This window comes from Piliocolobus tephrosceles, unplaced genomic scaffold (assembly GCF_002776525.5).
Source record: "Piliocolobus tephrosceles isolate RC106 unplaced genomic scaffold, ASM277652v3 unscaffolded_13089, whole genome shotgun sequence".
Classification (NCBI taxonomy): Eukaryota; Metazoa; Chordata; class Mammalia; order Primates; family Cercopithecidae; genus Piliocolobus; species Piliocolobus tephrosceles.
The window spans coordinates 941-7,890 of NW_022294409.1; the positions used below are offsets into that span (position 1 = coordinate 941).

A 6,950-nucleotide genomic window follows, 5' to 3' on the forward strand; every position below is an offset into this window, starting at 1 on the left:
AAATTGCTGGGATTATAGGCATGAGCCACCATGCCTAACCTCTGCTCCCACTTTTGGATTGTATGAAACACTACACTTCAAAGTGTGGGATCTGGCTTCCCAGACAGCTGTCAAAGGGGCAGATTATGCAATCTAGAAGTGTGTGGGAGTTTGTGCCTGTGGGGTAAATTTTGACCAATAAGAAAAGGAACCAAGAGTGAGAGCCAGGTATGTAAATTGCCTCTCTTCTCCTCTCCTCTCCCCACTGCACCATTCCAAGCATGGTTTCTCAGTATAGTCTGTCTAGAGGTGTCCTGTATGGCTCAAAGCCTGTTTCCTTGGGAACCTGAACTAAAACAATGGGCATTCAAACACCCGAAGACAGTGTTAAGTGTTGTGGAGGACCTAGATCTAGGCAGAGGAAAATTATCTTAATAAGAAAATGGACAATTTGAAGATTTGGAATAGAGGGAAGGACTAGAAGAACCAGTAGTAGTATAGCGTAGGGATAATAATTTTGGAGAAAAAGGCAGTTCTGGTGATTTTTGTGTGAACTGCTCAGCTCTGTAAAATATATACTTCTTTCTTTCCATCAGTCTCCCCATGAAATCTTTAATAAAGTATCCTTTAAAAACTCTCTATTGCCTGTGATGTGAATTTTTTTTTCTTTTTCTTTTTTTTTTAGAGATAGAATCGCTGTCGTGCAGTGGGGCGATCTCGGCTCACTGTAATCTCCACCTCCCGAGTTCAAGTGATCCTCCTGCCTCAGCTGCCCTCGTAGCTGGGAATACAGGTGCGCGCCAACAATGCATGGCTAATTTAAAAAGATTTTTTAGTAGAGATGGGGTTTCATCATCTTGGCCAGGCAGATCTCAAAGTCCTGACCTCAGGTGATCCACCCACCTCAGTCTCCCAAAGTGCTGGGATTACAGGCGTGAGCCACCGTGCCCAGCCTGTCAGTTTTCTTTTGTAGAATAAAGCAGATTGAGTCTTGTGCCAAAATGCAGAGTAAGCTGGACCCAGACAGGTAACAAAATATTATATACAGTAATAGATAAGGCTTTTTACCTACCAATAATAACCATTTAGAAAATCAAATTGAGAAAAATTACACGTTTATAGTGACAAAAGTACATAAAATATCTAAAACCAGATGACTGGAGCAAGATGGCAGATAGATTCCGTGCCCCACTCAACATTCCATTGAACCGGGAAGAAAACGTTTTCAAGCGTCAATTCTTAACAGTAGAGGAAAACAAGAAAACATGTCAGTGGTCCACCAGAAATATTGAGGCATTCCAGGGAGACAGAGCAGATGGGATCGGACTGATACAGAAACCCAAGGAGAACAGACCACAGCTCAAATCACTGTAGGCAAGAGATGCTGTTTGTTTTTTGAGACGGAGACTTACTCTGTCGCCCAGGCTGGAGTACAGTGGTGTGATCTCGGCTCACTGCACCTCCGTCTCCTGTGTTCAAGTGATTCTCCTGCCTTAGCCCCTGCATTAACTGGAATTCACAGAGGCTGCCAGCACAGCCGGCTAATTTTTGTATTTTTAGTAGAGATGGGGGTTTCACCATGATGGCCAGGCTGGTCTCAAACTCCTGACATCAAGTGATCTGCCTGCTTCGGCCTCCCAAAGTGCTGGCGCTACAGCGTAAGTCACCACACCCAGCCAGGAGATGCTCTTTGTAACAAAGTCTCTGAAAAACTCCAAACCCTGAATCAAAAAATCACGGAGCAGGAAACGGCCTTAGGAAAATCATCAGGTAGGTTAATTTAAAAGTTCATTTGAAATGTCTGAATCAGCCAGATTCCCCTCCAACACCACAGACAGATTGACTGGCAGTAGCCACTTTTGCCTCTATGATGAAACTCTGCTTTTGCTCATTAAAGAAAGTGAAGGCCTGGTGAGGTGGCTCACACTTGTCATCCCAGCACTTTGGGAGGCTGAGGCAGGAGGATTGACTGAGGCCAGGAGATCCAGACCAGCCTGGGCAACATAGTGGATGCCGTTTCTACCAAAAATACAAAAATTAGCTGGGTGTGGTGGCATGTGCCTGTAGTCCCAGCTAGTTTGGAAGCTGAAGTGGGAGAATCCCTTAAGCCTGGGAGACTGAGGTTGCAGTGAGCTGTACTTGCATCACTGCACTCCAGCCTGGGCGACAGAGTGCGATTCTGTCTCAAAAATAACACAAAAACGTAATGTATCAGGACTTGGTGTATCTTCAGCCCTTCACAGTAATAATGAAGGAGAGAAACACATTTGTGGAGAGGGGACCATGTTCACTCTTTATCCATGATAGACAGATAGTCGGGAGCTTTATATCCCCAAGGAACCTAAGGAAAAATGTTCCCTGTCATGACTCACAATCTTCCAACCACCCTTCCTTGCACCTGTCTTGTGGAGTGGGGAACACAACTTATGGATTCCATCATCCCAGAGAGAAAGAAAAATCAAATCCTTCAGTATCTCTTTTAGGGTATCCTCTCTGCTATTTGCGTGGAGGATAAGACTCTCAAAATCTAGTAGCCAAATGTTATATTTGTGTAATACAGAACCATGTTGGGATAAAATAGAATTTGTTTTCTGTGAGCCACAGGTAGAGGTACGTCCACACTGACCTGGGTGGCAGCCACGTCTTCCTGCAGTGCCAGGCAGGGCATGCTCACAGATCGGGGGAACTTCTGCTGCTCCTGGAGCCCCACAACCTCCTTCCTGGCACCCTGTCCCTCTGGTGATTGTGACAGCCCACACTTGGACTTGGTCTCCCCTGCTTCTTTGCCTGCCCCTCTTCTGCCCACCCTGCATATCTCTGTCTCCCACTGTCCCCACTATGACCATGATTGCCTCCCCCTCCCTGCACTCTCCCTTTCCTATGGCTCCTTGTCTTGGGAAAATGAACCCAAAACCTCTACCGTGTGACTGGGGATAGAACCTGGGGCTTGTTCAATTCTCCCTCCCTCCATCACATACACCTGTCCTCTTGAATGTTTCTGAAGTCAGTGAGCTCCAAACTCAGCCCCTGGTGTACCTGCCAGCTGTGGAACCTGTGACAAGAAGCCTATCATCTGTCTGGGACTCCGTCTCTCATCTATCATATAGGCATAATGATGACAGTGTCCTCCTTCCAAGGCTGGGGAGAACCAGGAGGCCTTGATGCCTTCATTCACACACAATGGTTTGTTCGAAAACAGACTCCCCTCTGTCCTTCCTTCCCCACATCTGTTTCCCCTCTGCACCATATAACGGTACCTGTGAGAAAGAGCTGTCGCATTCCAAATCATCGTCCCCACCGCAGCTCCCAGGCCCTTGGCTGGTGAGACCCTTGATGGGCAGTCTCATGCTTCTGTCCAGGGGACTTTCCCACCGTTGCTCCCCTGCATGGAGACTAAGTGGACTCTTCTATTCCCTGTCCATCACAGGGTCTACCGTGCACGCATCTTCCTCATTCCTCCACATCACCCAGAGGACTATTTCATCTGTGTCTCCTCCCACATACTCCCAAATGGGCCGTCCCAGCCCTAGAACCCGAAAATTGTTCAGAGAGCGAAGGCCAAGATGCCCAACCACCTGCTGCAGAATCCCGCTCCAGGATTGAAGTGTTTAGTCTCCATCAAAATAAAAACTGGAGGCCAGGCACGGTGGCTCACGCATAATCCCAGCACTTTAGGAGGCCATGGTGGGAGGATCGCTTGAGCCCAGGAGCTCAAGGCTGCATTGAGCTATGATCATGTCACTGCACTCCAGCCTGGACAGAGCAAGACCCCATCTCTAGAAAAAACAAACAAACAACTGGAAACATCCTCCACTAGAATGGTGGTCAGGAACATCTGCCTGCCTTGTTCCCTGATGTCTCTCCAGCACCTAGAACAGCGCTCAGCACGAGGATGCACTCATTAGGGTTTTGTTGAATAAATGACTCCTTTGATACAGCAATTTCACTTCTAAGACTCTTTCCTAAAGAAATATTCACATATATGCACAGAGCTGTGTACACAATAACGAGAGGAGCAAAAACTGGGGAACGTTTGCAAATGTTTATTAATTGTCAATGACTGATAGAGGGGAATTGGATGAGGGGAGTACATGCTGAACAGGAAACCGAGTGAAGGGGGCTTGAGCAGGATGCATGGCAATGGAGAAAAGCAGATGGGAGATGCTTATAGTGGTACTTGGTGTGTGTGCGTGCGTGCGTGTGTGTGTGTGTGTGTGTGTGGTGTAAATGCAGAGGAGAAAATCGGAAATTAAACACTCAGACCTGACTTCAGTAGTCACATCTGAGGAGAAAGGAGGGTAGTTCTGTTCTATGGAGAGAATACCTGACTATACTTGTTTTCTGAGGTGGGTGCATGGATACACAAACGGAAAAACGCATTAAGTATATCTTGCTCATCAATGAAAATGCTAATATCTAACAGAATGGCACAATGCAAGAAAATACAACGGAAACGCTAACATCGAAGTCTTGGCACACTAAGAAAAATGACGCTCAACTTTTCACTGTTGTAAACACTTGCTTTCACTTCCTATACACCTGATGACGAGGGGTCCGCAGCCATGCCCATGATCATGAAAGGTCACCACGTTCTGCTTCTCATCATGGGCGTGTGTCATATCCCTGAGGCTAGGCAAAAAGAGAGAAGGAAGGTAACTGGCAGTGAGTTCCCACTGCCCAATAACTTGATCTCAACTCCTCCTGACCTGCAGACCCTGTACACTCCGATTCTGCCCTACCTCAGGACCTGCACATGCCTTCCACGGTTCCTCGAAGTGAACCATCTGCTCATGCCACAGTGACTTCCTCGCCTGGATTATCAAATCCTAGGCTAGAGGAAGGTGTGGCCCGCGTATCAGGGCTGACCTGGGGTTTGGGATCCCACAGCATCCTGGGTAGGGAGCATCCCTGGATATACAGAGGAGGGAGTAGAAAGAGTATGGGAAATTGGCTGGGCGCAGTGGCTCACGCCTGTAAACCCAGCACTTTGGGAGGCCAAGGCAGGTGGATCACGAGGTCAGGAGTTTGAGACCAGCCTGACCAATATCTCTACCAAAAATACAAAAATTACACTGGTGTGGTGGTGCGCACCTGTAATCCCAGCTACTCAGGAGGCTGAGGCAGGAGAATTGCTTGAGGCTGAGGCAGGAGAATTGCTTGAACCTGAGAGGCACAAGTTGCAGTGAGCCAAGATTGCACCACTACACTCCAGCCTGGGCGACAGAGCAAGACTCTCTCTCAAAAAGAAAAAAAAAAAAAAAAAAAGAAAGAAAAGAGCATGGGAAATCTCATCATTCAGCCTCAATGCTGTACCCTAGAACATTATGAGAAGGGAATGATTTGGGGAACAAATGACAAGATGGGATACCGGTACCGTAACAGAATAGCACATCTGCAGGGATGTGGAGGATGAGCCGAAGGTTCACTTACAGAGTTACTCGTCATCTTCCTCAGGGTCGCTGATCTCTTCATAAATCACCGACTGCTTTCTCTCACGCAGTCTGTGGGTCCAGGTATGTTTCCCCCTTTTGGGTCCTATGATGGAGAAGAGTTGGAAGATGAGGGTTGGGTAGGTTGGAAAGTGTTAGGCTCTGTTTTCTCAAAAGGAGATGCCTCCATGCTCCCACGTGCCCATGGGCCTTCTTTATCCAGGTTTTCATTCTCTGGATTAGAGAGGCTGAGACCTTAGATCCACACCAGTACACTGCAAATGCCAGTTAAAGTTTTAGCTTCTGGCTCCTTCCGTTGTCAGGTTTAGATTCCCAGCCTCTTCACTTACAGGAACATTCAACCATACCTCCTTTCATGCTGCATGTATTTGCTAAGGGCACACAGGCATACCTTGTTTTATGGCACATCGTTTTTATAGTGCTTTGCATATGCTGCAATTTTTTGGGGGGAATTCTCACCAATTTTACACTTTTCCATTATTATTATATCTGTTATTGTGATCTGTCATCAGTGAACTTTGATATTATTATTGCAATTGTTTTGCTGTTCTTTAGTCTTTTAAAATAATTTTTGTTTTTTATTTTTGTGGGTACACAGTAAGTGTATATTCTTATGGAGTACATGAGATGCTTTGATACAGGCATGAAATGCGTAATAATCACATCATGGAAAATAGGGTCTCCATGCCCTCAAACATTTATCCTTGTGTTACAAAAAATCCATTTACACTCTTTTAGTTTTTTAGAAAATGTACGATTAAGTTATTATTGACAATAATCACCCTGTTCTGTGTAATTGTTTTGGGGGTACCAGGAACTGCACCCATAGAAGATGAGAAACTTAATCGACCAATGTTGTGTGTGTTCTGACTGCTCCACCAATGAGCTGTTCCCCATCTCTCCTCCTTCTCTCGGTCCTCCCTATTTCCTGAGACACAGCAACACTGAAATTAGGACAATGAACAACCCTAAAATGGTGGCTAATTATTCAAATGAAAGGAAGAGTCGCATGTCTCTCACTTTAAATCAGAAGCTAGAAATGGCTAAGCTGAGTGAGGAAGGCATGCTGAAAGCCAAGACAGGCTGAAAGCTCCGCCTCTTGTACCAAACAGCCAAGGTGTGCATGCAAAGGAAAAGTTCATGAAGGAAATAATAGTATATAATTCAAAGGAAAAGTTCTTGAAGGAAATAATAATACTAATACTCCAGTGAACGGAAGACAAAGAAAGCAAAACTGCCTTACTGCTTAAATAGAGTTTGAGTGGTCAGGATAGAACATGAAACCAGCCACAATATTCCCTTAAGCCAAAGTCTAATTCAGAGAAACACCCATACCCTCTTCAAGTCCATGAAAGCTGAGAGAAGTGAAGAAGCTGCAGGAGAAACGTGTGAAGCTAGAAGAGGATGGTTTGTGAGGTTTAAGGAAAGAAGCCGTCTCCATAACATAAAAATGCAAGGTGAAGGAGCAAACCCTGATGGAGAAGCTGCAGCAACTTACCCAGAAGAGCTAGCTAAGATCAC

The 6,950-nt window shown here is 45.9% G+C and overlaps 1 long non-coding RNA gene across 1 annotated transcript; it reads right to left on the reverse strand.

Annotated features, from left to right (window-relative positions):
• Positions 1 to 4,006: 4,006 nt before the first annotated feature.
• LOC111532238 lies at positions 4,007 to 6,361 on the reverse strand. The gene is made up of 3 exons (XR_002728488.2): positions 6,212 to 6,361; positions 5,410 to 5,514; positions 4,007 to 4,608 (listed from the first exon to the last, which is right to left on the reverse strand). It is a non-coding gene; the product is annotated as an uncharacterized LOC111532238 (long non-coding RNA).
• Positions 6,362 to 6,950: the final 589 nt, after the last annotated feature.